Below are 18,730 nucleotides of genomic sequence, written 5' to 3'. Positions count from 1 at the left end.
ATATTTCTATCGTTTACATTTCTGTTTCTGTTCCATTTAAATGCTTTTGCTGTTCTTGTTGTTGTCCTTCCTTCTAGAAGAGGACCATGATGTTGAGAAGGCGATGCCAGGACATACAAGTGAATTGGATTTAAGTGAGGGAGGGCTGTGCAAAGCCTTACTTTCTCTTCCTGAGCCATCTGGATCCCATGGCCAGATACAGATCCAGGATGACTGGAGATGGCCCAGGATGCAATGGGAGACACCATGGCCTTTTCAAGCTAAGGTCCTTAACAGGTCTCTGATTCTTTAAAGTAATTTGACTATTTCTTTTAGCCGTGTTGTAATTCGGTATTTGGACCTATGCAAACACATAGTAAGCCAAGAGAGGTAATTTAGCAGAGAATCTACCCACAAATATAAACCCAGTTTTGTGAAGGGCTAGTGCTATTTGGCACATGGGTGACACCAGCACATTCCAAATGGGTGGTGAGTATACTGAGCAATATGTGCCTGACCAAAGCCACAGGAACAAGATACAATGCCAGCAAATTGCATTCAGTCCAGTCCAACAATTCAAAAACTTTTTATCTACCACATGTTCCCTGCTATTTAGAAGCAATAATTTGAAGCCAGTTAATGTAAAAAGAGGAAAGGGGGAAACATTCATCTCTCTGAGGTCAAGAAAAGGGTCCCTGGGGAGAGGCAGGAGGCGCTGAAAAAAACAACACATAGCATTGGGAAGGAGGAGACCTGGGGACTATTCTAAGGAGTCCATCAAGTCCTCATGGCCACCTTTGGTTTCAGTTTCCACCATTTGACCATCACACCCTCAATTCCATAATAATGGGAAGAAACTGTAAGCAAGCACTCTGCTCTGATTTACATAGAAATGGTATTCTCAAAGCTGTGTGACCAGAAGAAAGGAGGAAGCAGCCAAGTATCAAGAGAAATTCAATTGCAGATCCCAAACCCTCCAGTCTCTGGAAGAGCCCCAAGAGGCTACAAGCTCAAAGCATGCTAGTGATTAAAGGCAATTAACAGGACCTGAGGGAGACAATTATGTTATAGATAGGGGGGATGGAGCGGGGGAGGGAAAGGGGTTTGGAGGAGAAGGGCAAAATTCAAGTCAAGATCTGGGAGAGTAAAAAGAATGCTATTCTGTGTCAAACCAAAGTTCAGAAGGCATCCCAAATCAAAATCTATGAGAATAACTTGTCCTCTCTAGCTGAAAATTAAGCAGTTTCCATTTTTCTTTTGCCCCTCCCCCAATGCCTAAAGTGGTCCAGACTCCATGAGGCAGCAAGATGAAAAGATCTACCAATAAGGCACCTTTTCCTTCCCTTTCCCTTCCCTTCCCCCTTCCTACAAGGCCCCTGGGCTGCCCAAACTCCATGGAATAAGGGGGTGGGGAGGGTGGCAGAGAATCACCAATAGGCCACTTAACCTTCTTGGTCCTCTTTTGTCTCTTCCCCCAACCCAACCTACCTAGTTCCCATCAGGTAGAGGGTCTGGCAAGGCCATACCTTTTGGGTGAGCTCCAAGTCACTAATTACAAGACCTCCAGTGAAATGAAAGACACTGTGCCTTACCGTTTGACCTTTTGTTGCATCCTAAAGTTCTTAAGCCTTATTATTTTCCTGCTGGCATATTCTCCATACTACTGAGTAGCTTCATTTGACCTATCAGTGCACCCTATCTGCCACTAGCCTTGCCATTCACCCTACAGTTTTACTCTTAGGATTTCAGGGCCTTTCTCTCCATACTGTTTCTTGCATCTTTTATGTTTATAGTCTCTCCCAATTAGACTGTGACTTCCTTGACAGCAAAGACTGTCTCATTATTTTTTCTACTGTATCCCAGAGCTTATCACAGGTTAGCATAAGTTCTCTAGTGATACTTTTTCATTTGTTCATTTCTTCATTCTGTAGCAACATTATAAACCTGGATCAGAACTATATAATACAAAGGGCAGTAGTAGGTGTCAGTGAGATGATGGTTTGGCTTATGCAACTTTTCTGCTCCAGAGAGTAATCTTTTATTGCAGCAGTGAGCTGGCCATGATCTCTCCTTGTTTCATTCCATCATTGCTGCTGTGGGCCTAGACAAGGCCCTCCAACAAAGTTGGCCTCCCAGCCCTGTATGTCCACCTATCTCTCACAGCTCCTTAGGGAAAGAACTCTGAGACCCAGCTGCCTATGAAAGCACACTCAATTTAGTGCTTATGGAAACAATCTTCCAAGACTATGTGTTCCTTTCCAGTTTCTAACAACCCAAATTTGCTATTTAGTACTGGTATGCCTTGGGCATGACAATCAATGTCTCTCAACCTTGATTTCCTCATTTGTAAAATGAGAATTAGAGGGGCTGCTAGGTGGCGCAGTGAGTAAAGCGGCCGTCACTGGAGTCAGGAGGACCAGAGTTCGGTTCCGGCCTGAGACACTTAACACCCACACAAAAATACTAGACATGTAACCTTGGGCAAGTTACTTAACCCCAATTGCCCTCCAAAAGGCAAAAAAAAAAAAAATGAGAAGTAGATTTAAGATCCCTTCCAACTCTAAATCCTATCATCTATGATGCTTTGATTTTTAAAATACCAACTAGTTTACTTTTAGCTGTGGTCTTTGACCTCACTGTCTATCCCAGAGTCTGATTTCCAACCTGTCTAGTACTTCTGTTAATGACCATAATTCTGGCATCTTAAACATGACTGTACCTGGCTCTGCCCACAGAGATGGGGTACAGGTTCTGGGAAAACCCCTTAACCTCTGATTGAATCATCCCACTTGACAAGGCATTTGCCTGAGGCCATAAGCCTTTCATTATAGCTAGGCCTTAATCTCTTACTCTTACTAGTCTAGCCTTCCATTGTCCATCTGCTTCCCACTCTAGATCCTATCAAAATATCTATACCCAAATCTGTTACCCTTGAACTAACCTAGCCCTCCATTGTCAGTCATTTCTAGGTAGCCTTCAGCTCTTCCACGCCCTTAATGTCATTACTGGAGTCTGACCTCATTTGACTCCTCCACTAGACCACCCCTAGATCCCTCCCATAATCTTTCTCTATATAAGATGCATCTAGCCTCCATGAAGGGGCTGGGAGTTATCTAGCAGAGACTCACTGTCAGATTATTCTGGCCTGCTTGTCAATACAAGCTTCACATATACTTAAGCTCCTTCACCCATTATGGCAAATCTCTAATAAAGTTTGTTTTACTTTGGCTGAGAGAAGACTTGAGTTGAATTCATTGGGCAGGACCCATCATGTTGATATTTTGGGGTCTCAAGCACCTTTAATCTAAACCTTAAACCTTAATAAAGGGACTGATCTGCCTCACCCTCTTCATATCCCTATACCTCATCTAAGAATCAGGAGTAGAATGGGCTTCCCCAGATTGTTAGATGACTTTAAAACAAAAAGGATGAGTGATCACTTACCTGATATGTATGAAAGAAGTAATTATTAATAACCAATTACTAATATGGGGGGATCCAGAGTCTTTTCTCTATTTCCTCCTTCAAAGCCCAGTCCTTTTGAAGGACATTGCAGATAACTGAGACTGCCCAAATCCTCAGGGCACATTCTTCTTGATTTTGGTGGCACCCCACCCAACTAGAAGACTTTAAGAAGAGAATCTTATCTAGGTGGAATTTTTACCCTACCATTAGTCATTGACTGGATTGAGATAGATACCTTTGTCCAGATTTCTGGAGGCAGCAGTGCCCCATCCCATCCTCAGTAGAAGAGCTGAAGGCTTTCTGTTCACCTTCTAATCTACACCCTCATTGGTTGTTAGCTAATCAGAGCTGGTTTCCACCCTCAGGTGTGCACTCTTTTCCAAAGGCTTTTTAAGCATTTAGTGTACCCCAAGGTTCATCTGTGGTTTATGAGAGAAAGCCAGTGACCATCACCTAGTCATAATTAACACAACTGATTATGACTTGCCCAGGAATTGTGTCTTTTGGACTTCTCATTTGTCACATATAGTAGAAATTTGTCTTGATGATAATGAAAATAACTAGCCTTTATATAGCGCCTACTGTGATGTGCACTGTGCTAAGCATTTTACAAATATTATTTCATTGTATTAGTTTGTAAGGAATGTAATAGAGTAGATGACCTCTAAGGTCCCAGATCTCTACTGAAGCCCAAACTGAACTCCTTCCTGGGAGTGTGCAAGAGACTTCTTGTGTATTCCATGTAGAAAGTTGTTTCCATATCCTGAAATGAACTGTGCTCCTCCTGCTATTGGCCCACATATCCTTTGACCCATCCTCCTCCAATGACTACTTGCAGTATTAATCCCACCTTAACCACAGGCTAATTCTTCATGTACTAGAAGTAGTTATTTGGCACTGACTCAGAAAAAAAAATTATAAGGATCCTATTTACAAAAAATATGTATATGCCAAGGGAGTAATTGACAATGTTTCACACTATTCAATAGTCTAATTTTTTTCTGTGGTAGTCTCTTGGAATGGTAGGTTCAGGGTTCTTGGTTCTATGGTTGAGTTAGCAGTAGTATCTCCTTTACAGCTAATACAAATTTCCTCCCAATAGCCCCAATTCTCTTCTTACTTGGGGCTCAGATAGGAGTCCTTTTGCATTCACCAACTCCAAACCACATAGTCAGGCAGGTAGCAACCCTCCATATCTACTTTGAAGATGTCATTTGTCTTATCTTTTCCCATTAGAATGTAAGTTCCTAGAGGAAAGGCTACCACAATCCTGACTGAGTTAATTAGTATGCTGAATCTAATAATCCTTCCTACACCTTCCTTGGCCTTAAACTAATGGAGAGGGGAAGGAATCTTATCAAAGCTCAATAAATCAATCAATAAACATTTATTTAGTGCCTACTATGTGCTAGGCACTGTGCTAAGCATTGAGTTCCTTACAGTATGCTAAGGCTAAGTTCATTACAATGGTGTCTCACTAACTTATCTCAGAGGCTGGTCCTCTCTAGGCAGATTATATGTTGAGAATAGCTTCAGGAAACAGGGATAAGAAAGTCTTTAGTATGATTTTATCACTGCAGAACTACTCCAGGAAATTCGCTGCAGCAAATAACTATGGTCACAAAAGGAATGCTATAAGGAATTCAAACATGAAATCACTAATTGAACTACAGCACCTCCAGGCTTGATAAAGAAACACAAAGCAACCATCCAGTTAGGTGGTTTGATTTCTTTTTTTTTTTTTTTCAATTAAGCATTTATTTTCTCTCCCTCCCACTGTAAAAAGAAAACTCTTGAAACAAATGTACCTAGTCAAGCAAAACTAATTCCCCCAAAATGTATGTCTCATGCTGCATCCTGGGTCCATCCCTTCTCTGTCAGGAGCTGTATAGCATGCTTTTTCATCAGTCCTCCCAAATCAAGGTTGGTCATTGCACTGACAGAGTTCTTTTTCTTTACTGAGTTGTAGTATTCTAGAAACTATTCTCTCAGTTCTTACTTCCCTCTGCATCAATTAGTACAACCCTTACCACTTCCTACTTTTTCTATGAAACTTTCCCTTCCATCCATTTCTTCAAGCAAAATAGTATTTTATTAGATTCATATAACATAATTTATTTAGTCATTTCACTACTGATAAACATCCCCTTAGTTTCCAATGGTTAAACACAACGAAAAGAGCTGCTATAAATATTTTTGTACATATGGAAACTTTCCATCTTTCTTTGATCTCTTTGAGGCCATCACCAGTCGACTTGACTTGTCTTGCCACTGGACTCCATTGCCTCTGGAGGAGAGGGCAAAACTGATGACTTTTTGCAGCTCTGCCTCATTTAAGTCCAATTCAAGAGCAAGTCAAGACATTAACCCCATAATGTCATTGGTCCTCTTCTGGAAGGATGAACAACAATGACCATCTGAGGGACTGGCCTAGTATTGCTAGGTCAAAGGGTATTCATAGTTTAATAGCTTCAGGGACATAGTTCCAAATTGCCTTGGAGAATGGCTAGACTAATTCATGCTTCCACCAACAGTGTGCTTCTCTGTCCATAGCCTCTTCCATTATTTGTCATTTTTCTCTTCTGTCCATTTTGCCAAGATGGCAGGATATCGATCAGAGCTTCAGAGTTGCATTAATTTGCATTTCTCTATTACAGTTCTTAATCTGGCATGGGTGAACTTGTTGTTGCTATTATTTAGTGTTCTAATATAACTGTTTTTCAATTTAATTGGTTTGCTTTACAACCCTATGGGTTTTATTTTATGCATTTAAAAACATTTTCTGAGACCAGATTCATAGACTTTACTGCCAAAGTGGTCCCTGGTGCAAAAAAGTTTAAGGACACTAGCTGTAGGCCTTTTGATTTTATAGGCTCATCAAGGTCTCCCTCACTGGTTCTGGCAGAAGATGAAATTTTAAGTAAATCTTAAAGGAAAAGAATCAGAGGTGCCAGGCTCAAATCACTTACTATCTGTCTAATATTGTTAATATCTCTGGGTCTCAGGGTCCTCATTCATAAAAATGAGAGGGCTAGAGCCGATGATTTCTCAGCCCACCCCTTTCTGTAATCCTATAATTTCTTTGATTCCTATGTCATTACTGCCCCTAAATTCCCACAGTACTTAGTTCTTTGATTAAGGCACTGAAGGTTCCTGTTAAAATACTGTTAGGAGCAAACATAAAACTATCATAAGTTTTTTTCAACAAAAATGAGAGAAATAATTATTAATAACCAATAATTTGAGGAAATCCAGAGGTCTCTCCTTTTAAAGTCCTGATGTTAAAAAGTAAAAAGTTCAGTCTCTTGAAGGACAATTACTGATGAGATTAAAATAACTTTCCTCAATCTTGGTCAAACTCACTCTACCTTACAAAGAATTTAATCTAAGGTGGGGAAGCCCATTGCGTTCTACTCAGGTTTGGGTGGGGATAAATTCTTTGACTAGATGCCCAAGGCTGGAGGGTGGTCTGGGTATAGAGATAAGACTCTAGGTCCAAGGTCGATGTGTTGTCCCTCTCCACCCCTCATTTTAATATAGCCTACCTCCCACTGTATTAACCAGTCAGAGTTGAATGCCACTCCTCTTCTGAAAGAACATATAGGCCCTGAGACCACCACCTCGATTGTCTTTGATCTAAGAGAGAGCAAAATCCTTTTATTAATAACATGCTGACCTTCTTAATAAAATGATTAAATTACCCAGAAACTGTCTCCCAAACCTTTTTAATTATCACACATATTAGTGTAAAAATGGTTTGAAAGAGTGCTGAAGAAGTTAGAATAGTGGATGTGAAATCAAAGAAGAAGGAAGAATTTAAATTAAAGGAAACTTTGCCAGGAAAGCAAGCCAGAGTAAAGTGTTCATAGCTTCCTGAGGGCATTGGGTATATCAGGAAAGGGTAATAAAGGGTAAAGATGGTACAGAAAAGAGAAGGTGGAATAACACCCAAGACAAACTTATCATTTTGCTAAGAATTCATACATCTAGAGAAGAAAGGGATCTTAAAAACCTTAAAAACCATCTAATCCCCTCATTTTACAAGTGAGGAAACTGAGGCTCAGTGAGGTTATATAATTTTCCCCAAGGTAACACAAGTTTTATTAAGAGAAAAAGGATTGTCTCAACCTGGCCAATAGTGAAGTCCCTTTAGTAATAATGGACAGCAGAAAAGCCTTCAGACTTCTTGATTATTAAAAATCCATGAGCCCCAAAATACCAGCTCACCTATATATAGCCTCTAACCATTAATGGCATTGCCCCCAGGCTTCCAACTCTCACTTTCATTCCTCTAGCAGCAAAGGAATAGAATGCTTTTTTTCTGAATTGTTACAGGTACCCTGACTCCCCAGACTGTTCACATACTAAGTGCCACCCAGAGCACAGACTTGTGGAGGTGGCCTCCAGGACTATAAATTATTCAATAAGCTCCTATCATCAGAGATTCTGAACAGATCATTTATTCCACCCTCTCCCCCTTCTGAATCAAGCTATTTCAGGACCTTTTCACAAATGCCTTTGTCTTTTAAAATGAACTTTTATACCAAGAGTAAAGCACTGGGGATAAATACAAGTCTGTCATCAAATGGATTCTAGGAGGTAGGATCTAGGTTTGTTGAGTAAAGTAAATGATGAATTGTTCTGACGTTCACTTGTGGGCCTAGTGGGGGAAATGGGAGAGGAGGGGGTGGGGGACGCTGTGAATTAGGAAAAATCAACTAGAAATACTAGCAAAGGGCCTGCTGAGCATCAAATTCCAAAATGTATTAATAGATAAATCAGAAGCCATGTGGTTTTTTATCAGGTTCCTCACAGAAGGTCTCTGCAAAAGTCTTGTTGCAGTTTTAATTTTAAAGCTCAAGTTTTGGGACATCTGGTTCTCTCTGTACTTTTCTGGGGATAGTCTTGTGAGTCCCTGATGAGACCTGATAATCATACTATTTTTCTACATCCGGCTTTTTAGGAAAGGTCCAAATGCAGAAAAGTTCCTTCAGGAATGGAACAAGGACTAGCTTTCTGTCCTCTTTCCAGGTAGGATATAGCATGGGTTCCAACAGCAGCAGAGAAAAGAGCCCCAGAGCAGAACCAAACATTTCCCACCCCAGAGAGGGGCCAGGGAGCCTCTAATCTAAATTAAATATCCCACTAAGGTCTTGAAGAACATGGAGTCACTAATTCGATGAACTTATAGTACTTGTCTATAGATGGATGAGAATAAATGATGCCACTGCCTTAAAAGCTGCTCCTGTTCTCATTCCCTTCCACCTCACCCTGCTTAGTGCTGAAGAGGTTACCCAGAAAGAGGGTTAGGGTTGCTCTGGAGACCCCAAAATACCAGCACGCCGGGTCCTGCCAAGTGAATTCAGCTTGAGTCTTCTCAGCCGAAGAAAAATAAAGTTTTATTAAAAGTTCGCTTGTATTGGACACAGAGTAAGTCTGTGCTAGGTCACATTCTATGGTGCTCTCACAAACATGAAGACAAGACAGGGTCTTATATACAGAAGGTTGTGGGAGGAATCTAGGGGTGGTTTGGGGAGGAGGTTGGGGGAGGGTCTTCAGGAGGAGTTAATGAGGTCAATGAGTGATTAAGGGTGGGAAGTCCTGGAGACTACAGACAATGGTGGGCTAGGCCAGTCCAAGGGTGGATCATAAGTAGATGAACAATGGAGGGCTAGGCTAGTAACTAGGCTAGAGTTAGTACCTTGTTTCCCGATAATAAGACACTGTCTTATTAATTTTTTGGACAGAAAAACACCAGAGGGCTTATTTTCAGGGGAGGGCTTATTTTAATGAACATTGACAGCAATTTTAATAAACAGGTAAATGTGAACAAAAAAATGTACCTTTATTCAATAAGCAAATCACTGGGGAAGAACAGGATGATGTGCTCACTGCTGCAGCTCTGACTGGATGCAGGTCGAAGCGGGGCGTGCATTTCGCTGGGGGGGGGGCCCCCCGCAGGGGATCACCTTCACTACAGTAGCAATCTCAATAGGGCTTATTTTTGGGGGAGGGCTTATTTTAGAGGAATCTTACACAGTAAGGGGAGGGCTTATTTTCGGGATAGGTCTTATTATTGGGGAAACACGGTAGTTAGTAGTTAGTAACTAGGCTAGAGGTCTGGGCCCAGCCACAATGTAAGGCTTATTGCCTCATGCAAGTGCCTCATCAAATGAGACAATTTAATCAAGAGTCCAAGGGAGGTTCCCAGAGCCTGTACCTCAAGGACTCAAGGAGAGCTCCAGGGGACTCCCAGAGCCCATACCTCATCAGTGGGAACTTCTTTCCCTACAATTTTGAAAGTAGAATGTCAGAGAAGAAAAGGGAGTGAAACTGAGAACAAGTCCTGATTCCTTTGGAGTATTTATGGAAGGCTGGGGTATGACTTAAAGATCATCAATAAACTTTGCTATTTCCTTTGGTAGATGAATGTCACCAATGGAAATGGACTGGTTAGTGGGCACCACCAAGGCTGAAAGAGTCAGATGGAATTCATTGAGGTGCACAGATACAAGGTCAAGTTTGAAGTTAGGCCATGCTGGGAACAACAGTCTGGGGAAGGAAGGGAAGAAGACAAGTTTGTGTGGTTGGTCAGAAGAGATCAGAAATCATAACCAACATTCAGCCAGGAGGAATCAAAGGAAGCCTGGAATCTACTACTACATTGCCCACAATCACCTAAGACCCTTTTCAGGTATGAGCAAGACTAGTTGGCCAGATATAAGCTTAGTTGGTAAGAGACACTGCCTGACTAGAGTTGACTTCACAGATTCATCTTTCTTTGTTTCTCCAAACTCAAATACAACCTGTGCAGGTACCTCAGTGGTACTGTAGCGGTAAATTCAGACTGACATAACATCTCTCCAACACACACTCCAGGACAACATTAAGGGAAGATAACCAAGGTCAAATACACTGGTTGCTGCTGCTCTGTACCTCCCAAACTGTACCCCACAAACAGCTCACTAAGTAATAATATACTCCCCACTCTTCCATTCTGCATGGCTGGGTGGTTTCTGCAGCCACCAAATTACCTCTAGAGTAGCCCCCTTTCCAATCTTTAAAATCTCTGCATACACCAGTAGAAACATCAAACTGATTCTTGCAACTGTTGATCCCATAGCAGAGATAGCAAAAGGAACAGGTTTTTTTCATAACACATATGACATGACCCACATTAACTTGGAGCTTCCTAGCCCAAAGTATTGAAATTTTCTAATATCTTTTTAGTGGTATGCTGGTAAATGTTTGACAACTGGTTCTCAAAAAAAAAATTATATATATACACACACACACATACACACACACACACACACACACACACACACACACACATATATATATGCAGGGAACACTTTTAAAGTTTATTCTGCATTATTAACATTTTCTCCATCACTTTCTTAATCAACAAAACAATAAATCAAGCTCTGACTTCTAGTGCTTGCTGATTTCTGAGGTTTAAGAACTCACACCGGACATCTAACAATCAGGCCAACAGAGCTGGCTCCAACATAACACTTCATCCAGGGAAATGAGGCTTGCAATAATGTTTGGGTTTTTTTCTCAAAATTTTACTGTGGTTTGTCTGTACTTATGCTGCCTACATCTGCCTGTACTTCTGGAAATACCCCCTAGCTGTAGCAGCTGCTAAGCTCACAGCAATACCATAATGTTATGTATCTTTCCTGAATGTTTTTCCATGGTGCATTGTAGGAAGATATAGCACAAAGGAGGGGTGGTGGCCTCTTTAGGGGGGAGCAAATGTAGACAACAGAATGTGTATTCTTTCTTGTAGGTAAACGAGTATTTGGGGGACTGAGTAAAGCTAGATAATGGTGACAGCTAGAAACCCCAAGGCGGACAAGCAACCCAAGTCCTAAGATTATTGCTACAAATAAAAATAAAACTCTTATAGGTGAAGTCTTGTTATATTAATAACAATCTCTACCATCTAGCATGCTGTAGCATCACATTTGTTGACTTCTAGGCTACTCTATGAGTTTCTTTGATAAATTTTCCTTTATACATCAGTTCCTATCATATCATTATTGGTCACTTCAGTTTACACATTGATAACCCTTCAAAAACTATGGCTTCATAGTTCCTTGATCTCCAAAAGCCCTTTCATATCCATTATACTTCAACTACTCAAAAGCATGGCCATTAATCCTCACCATCATTCCAAACTGTCTTACCTCTAAGACCTAAAATTGCCCTCTCTAATACAATATTCTATGCTTCTACCTTTCTTACTCACCTTGCTCTTTTTCAGAATAACTTGTAGTATCATATTCCTTCCATTTTCATTCAGTCTATTAGATCCTTCTTGGCATTACTTGCTTTTCCATCTATCATTAGCCATTCCAACAGTACTTACCCCAGCTCCATAAAATCCCTTGCCCTCTAGCCATACTGATTCCCAATGTGGGTAAATCACATTATGATGACCTATTACCACATCATTCTTAGGTATCCAAGTATTGCTAGAGAAAGTCACAGAATTAGGTCAAGTGATTGTTACAAACACACACCATCTAATCTCATTTGTTAGATATTTCATAGTGCTCCATCATCCTTTTATTTTTCTCCTACCCAACTCTTATCATGCTCTCCATAGCTGCTATTAGACTTTTCTTAAGTCCTTACCTATGTGACCCTGGCCAAGTCTCTTAACTTCTCTGAGACTCAGTTTTCTCCTATAAAATGAGGGGGTTGGACCAGATGACCTCTGAAGTTACTTCTAACTCTAAATCTATGATCCTATGAGCCTATAATGTTTATCCCCATACACCCCTAGCAAATGACCTTGTTTCCTACTTTACTAAGAACTTCTGAGTTTCCCACAGAATTTTTCCTGGGAATCTGTTAGCAAGAGAGATAAGATTTGAGGAGCTCATTTCCAGCAGGTTTAGAGAATAAAGAGAATTTTGCATTAAGTATAAAAAGGCAGAAGGGAAAGCTTTTTCACTTTCCTGGTTGCTAGGGAGAATGAAGTATTCCCCAAACAAAGAACCAGCTTCAAAGTGAAAAACAAAAGAGAAAAAAAAAACTTGAAGAGGCAAAGGGAAAACTTGACCCATGACAAGATGGTATTGACATAGAGGGGAAAGGGAAGAAAAAAGATCTCCTGGCACTTGAAGCTAGGTAAAGATGTGAGACTCTTCCTGAAGAGAAGGCCCTTATGAGGAGAAAGCAACTGCTTCTCTTCTGAGGGATGATGTGGATCTAAGCCAAAAGGTAAGAGATCTTCTAGGAAGGATCAGAGCAGAGGAAAAAGGGGTAGGCACAGATGCTGATGACTTCCTACTAAGGACTATTAGAGTAGCCATTTGCTGACCTGATAACCTCAATAGAAACATCTATTATGATCCTAAAACCCTGTCTGACCTCTCCAAATTCATTAACCCAGATGACTACTACTCCCTTCTAGTGATTCATATAAACACAAATGATACTGACAAAAGGAATCTAGAAAACATAGCTTAAACATTATGAAGAGTTTATGGACACAGGTAGTATTTTCATCATTGATGCTAGTTGAAGACAGGTATCAGAATGGAAAGGAAAATGTCAGAAGCAAAGCTGGTTAAGAAGATCAAGTCTGAAAATGGGATTTGGATGTCCAGTGCAGCTTAAAAGAAAAGAATGATGGGCTTCTAATGATGTATGGAATATACTGGGAAAGAGCTGTTAAGAACACATTTGCCTCAAATTTTGCAAACATAATCAAAAGTGTTTTCAATTTCAAAGAAAGAGGGAAAGAGAAGATTGCCTATGTATATCTACCAAGCTGAATACCATGGAGAGGGCTTCAATGTAGAAGAAATGCCCAGAAAAATACCAGACAAAGGTCCAAGAAGGAAGGTAGCAATAAAATCTATGACTTCAGATACAAATGCACAAATACACAAATGCACAGCTAGGTGGTACAGTGTATAGAGCACAGGGCCTGGAGTCAGGAGGATATGAATTCAATTTTGACCTCAAACACTTAGTAGCTATGTGACCATAGACAAATCACTTAATCCTGTTTGCCTCAGTTTCCTCATCTGTAAAATAAGCTAGAGAAGGAAATGGCAAAGCAGTCTAGTATCTTTGCCAAAAAAAACCCCAAATGGGGTGATGAAGAGCTGAACATAACCAAAAAACAACAAATAGATAATAAACAAGGGGGATCCTAATAGAGTCAGCATTGGCCTCATAAGTATTACTAAGATTTGGTGTGATGAGACTTATGTCTGAAAGGCATAAAAAGTAATAATAAAAAAGGCATATTAAAAAGTAATGATCTATAGAATAGCACTGTATTTGTGAAAATATACTCATTGAAAAAATACATGAACCAGGAGAGGAAGTAGAATAGAAAGCATTTAACAAGAACACTAGCTAGCATTTATATTATATACAAACTTTGAGGTTTGCAAAGTGCTCTACAAATATTACCTTCTTTTATTCTCATGACAACCCTGGGACATAGATACCACTATTAGTCCCATTTTACTGATGGAAAACTAAGGCAAACAGGTTAAATGACTTGCCCAGGGTAAGTATTTGAGGCTAGAGGTAAACTCAGGCCTTCTTTTATCTACTGCACCACCTAGCTGCATTTAGGTAAAGATTGACAGAAGTAATATTATCTTTGGAATATATCATAGATACATCTGGAAGGAGAAAGGAAATAGCTGAGGACTTTAAGAAGTAAATCCAGAATTTGGGATGGAGGCTTAATGTAATAGTGATGGGGGTCCAGATATTTACTGAACTGTTCTTCCTCTCCTCTCTCTCCTCTGCCCATCTCCATCTCCATCTCTTCTCTGTCTGTCTGTCTCCCTCCCCACCCCACCTCCTTTCTCTCTCTCTCTCTCTCTCTCTCTCTCTCTCTCTCTCTCTCTCTCTCTCTCTCTCTCTCTCTCTCCCCTTAAAGTAGAACTCCTAGGAACTGTTCTTAACTTGCCTGAATTATTCCATCCTTCAGAAGGTAGAATATCCAACAAGGAAAAATTCACTTCCAAATCTGACTGTTCCAATTGAGGAAATCCTGATTGCTGGGGCAGAAATGATGGAAATCTTCGGGGAATACAAATACTACAACTTAGAAGCTGAGACAGATAAGGGTAAAGTCAGGCATCCTCAGACAAATATTCTAAATTTTAAGAGTGTTTTTCAAAGGGTTCAAACAAAAGATACATAGGATTCCATGAACTATTCTTCTTGGGAATTCAGTACAGAATGGATTGAAGACATGAATGAAATTCTAAGAAGATAAAGAGAAATTATTACTAAGAGGAAGGGGAAAAAAGATCTTTTATCTAAAGAGACTGATAAGATTGGACAGGAGACTGATCAATTCTCATATATGTATCCTCTTTCCTATTAAGAATATAAGCTTCTTGAGGCAGAAATGATCTTAAATTTTTTATTTGTGTTCCCTAGTACTTAGGGAATACACACATATTAAGTGCTTAATAAATGCTTTTTCATTTATTTGTTCATCTATTCAGGCCAATTAGATTTCTTAAAGAAAAAGATTATATATATATATATATATATATATATATATATATATATATATTTCTGCAAGGCAGGTAATGAAGAATTTTTTTAAAAGTATGACCCTGAGATGGAGAACATTATGAAATGCAGAATGGATAATTTTAATTACATTAAATTTAAAAGGGTTTATGAAGCAAAATCACTGCAATCAGGATTAGAAGAAAAGCAGAAAGCTGGGAAACAATTTTTGCAACGAGTGCTTCTTATAAAGGGCTTATTTCTCAAATATCTAGAGAACTGAATCAAATTTATAAGAATACAAGTCATTCATCAATTGATCAATGGTCAAAAGATATGAATAGGCAGTTTTCAGATGAAGAAATTAAAGCTATCTATAGTCATATGAAAAAATGCTCTAAATCACTATTGATTAGAGAATGAAAATTAAAACAACTCTGAGGTACCAGATTGGCTACTATGACACCTAATTCACCTATCAGATTGGCTAATATGACAGAAAAGGAAAATGATAAATGTTAGAGAAGATGTGGGAAAGTTGGAACACTAATTCATTGTTGGTGGAGTTGTGAGCTGATCCAACCATTCTGGAGAACAATTTGGAACTATGCCCAAAGGGCTAGAAAGCTGTGCATACCCTTTGATCTAGTGATACCACTGTATCCCAAAGAGATCATAAAATAATTGAAAAGGACCCACATGTACAAAAATTACCTCTAGCCTCAGATACTTACCCTGGGCAAGTCATTTAACCTTTTCGTCTTAGTTTTCTCATCAGTACAATAGGAATAATAATGTTATCTATCTCCCAGGATTGTTATGAGGATAAAAGGAGGTGATATTTGTAGAGCACTTTGCAAACCTCAAAGTTTCTGTATAATATAAATGCTAGTTATTGTTCTTATTAAATGCTTTCTGCTGTACTTCCTCCCCTGGCTCATGTATTTTCTCAATGAGTACATTTTCACAAATACAGTGCTATTCTATAGACCATTACTCTTTTTGTGGTGCCAAATAAGTGGCAATTGTGGGGATGCCTATCAACTGGAGAACGGCTGAACAAGTTGTGGTATATGAATGTAATGAAATACTATTGTGCTATAAGAAATGATGAGCAGGCAGATTTCAGAAAAACCTAGAAAGACTTACATGGACTGATGCTAAGTAAAGTAAATAGAATCAAGAGAACATTGTACACAGTAATGGCAACATTGTACAGTGATCAACTATGATAGACTTAGCTCTTCTCAGTAATACAATGATCCAAGACAATTCCAAAAGACTCGTGCTGGAAAATGCTATCCACATCCAGAAAAAGAACTGATGAAGTCTAAATGCAAATCAAAGCATAGTATTTTCAATTTTTTTGTTTGTTCTTTCTTTCTCGTGGTTTTTCCCTTTTGTTCTGATTCTTCTTTCACAGAATGACTGATGTGAAAATGTTTAATGTGATTATATATATATATATATATATATATATATATCCTATCTCAGATTGCTTGTTATCTTAAGGGGGGGGATGTGAAAGAAAGAAAAAAATTAGAATTCAAAATCTTATAAAAATGAACATTGGAAATTATCTTTAAGGGTGGCTAGGTGGTGTAGTAAATAAAGCACCAGCCCTGGAGCCAGGAGGACCTGAGTTAAAATCCGGCCTCAGATACTTAACACAAAAACTAGCCATGTGATCTTGGGCAAGTCACTTAATCCCAATTGCCCTGCCTTCCCCCTTCCAAAAAAAAAAAAAGAAAACTATCTTTACATAAAACTGGGAAAAATAAGAATACTATCAAATGAAAAAGAAAAAAAAATAAGTATGTGGGCCTGAAATTTTACCTAACAGGATTTCTTAGCATTGGTCCCTTTATGAATGATTTGTATTAACAATGATAACAATGATACTACGAAAAATGAAAGCTGACATTTACATAGTGTTTTAAAGTGTTTTTGAGAAAACAGTGTGACTCTGACCAGTAAATAATAATGTAAGGACTGCTAAATTTCATAATAAGCTGAAGATGGTAAGTAAAAATAAGTCTGACCAAATGGAGAGTTGAAAAACTTTACTGGGGGAAAGAGGAAAATCAAAGAGAGGATAGGTCAATAGACCTGCATAGAGCATGGGCTAGATGTGCCTGACACTCCTGAGGCACCCATGAGCCCAAAGGATAAGTGGTAACGTCCTCCTCAAGAATTCTGGCACATCCGGGCACACACAGCTCATACTCTATGCAAGCCTAAGTAGAGAGCCAACTCTCAAAGTGGACAGGGTGGTGATGTTTTCTTGCCAAAGAAAATGTTTACATTTGAAAGGATAATACAAAAAAGCTGATAAGGAATTGATACTCAAGTTAAGTAGAGAACTAGGAAAAGGATACTTAGCTGCCTTCAATGAAGTAGTCTCCAAACCAAAATAAACTATATATATTGCCTGAACAGTACCTGACTACTGAGACACTGCCAGTAATCTTTGGAAGAGAATGAAGAATGGGAGAGGTATCATAAGACTGAAAAAGGTAACCATCCCAATTTTGAAAGAGAGAGGGGAGGGAAGAAAAAAGGGAGGAAAGAAAAGGAAGCAAGGAAGTAAGGAAGAGAACAGAGTTTACAAACTGTAGAATAATGTATTTATTATATTATATATTCTAGACTGTATTATTTTTTTATTAGTAGAATCTTTTATTCATATTCCAATATAAGTTTCCAGAAAAAAAAATTTTTTTTCAAAAAAAAAAAAATCTTCCCAACTACACACAGGAAAGAGGTTCAGAAGGAAAAGGGGGAGGGAGCACCTGTCCATCCAACGTGGGCCCCCCCCCCCCGGTGTAGTTTTGGCAGCAACAAGTGGGTAGGGGAATGGCCCAAAAAAAAATGGTGAGGGAAATGGTGCAGAAGCCTTGGGGAAGAAGGGAGGACAGGAAGGGTCAGTATTGAGAGCGTCGAAGGTGGGAAGCCATTTCATAACACTTCTTGTTGATCATTCCCCCATGGATACCTTCTTTCCCCATCAGCAGGACTAGCGTCTTGGCAGTCATGGTAACAGTGAGGTTGAAGGTGGGAGCACCCCCAGTGCTCTTCGTGCGAAGGTCCATGGTGTACTCTCCATCTAGCAGCAGCGAATCTCTGATCACTGAACATTTCTGGCCCCCAAGTGTCAGCCCATTTACGAAGAAAGTTGAACGATCTTTGCCCACCAATACAGCTACTTCAGCTGGCGTGATATTGGCGAAGGTTTTCCCGGGTATGGCGGCCCAGACCGAGGGCGAGTCCTTATAGCCGACTATGGCCGCGTCCTGACAGGTCCCGTCCGCCATGAGGTTGTCGATGTAGGCGTTCCAACCGGCCATAGCGCTGGCGGTCTGGCTCTGCTGCTACTGCGGGCAGGGGTGGCAGAGAGCTCGGAACACGCGCTGCTGTCCGGACTCACAGCCTCTAGACTGTATTATTAAAGGGATAACTAGTGAACAACTAAAGAAAGGAAGTATCAATCACAATAAACTAACATGGTTTCATCAAGAATGGGTCACGACAGACTAACCTTTTTCCTTTTTTGAACAGGGTTACTAAATTGATAATAAACTGGTCTCCTGGTCGTCCCACACTCCATCTCTGCACTCTGGGCATTCCCTCTGGCCATACCTCAAGTCTAGAACACTCTCCCATTTCCAATCCAACTAATGACTTCACTGGCTTCCTTTAAGTCCCAACTAAAATCTCATCTTTTACAGGATACCTTTCCTGGCCCCTCTTAGCTCTAGTGCCTTCCACCTATGAA

General features: G+C 39.9%; 1 pseudogene; it reads right to left on the bottom strand.

Annotated features, from left to right (window-relative positions):
* Nucleotides 1-17,610: 17,610 nt before the first annotated feature.
* On the bottom strand, nucleotides 17,611-18,389 carry LOC138151769 (profilin-1 pseudogene; annotated as a pseudogene).
* Between the last annotated feature and the right edge of the window lie 341 nt (nucleotides 18,390-18,730).

Source organism: Petaurus breviceps, unplaced genomic scaffold (assembly GCF_028583685.1).
Source record: "Petaurus breviceps papuanus isolate PSGF00001 unplaced genomic scaffold, PetGlider_PUasm1.0 90919, whole genome shotgun sequence".
Taxonomy (NCBI): Eukaryota; Metazoa; Chordata; class Mammalia; order Diprotodontia; family Petauridae; genus Petaurus; species Petaurus breviceps.
This window is presented reverse-complemented; position numbering and strand designations above follow the sequence as displayed.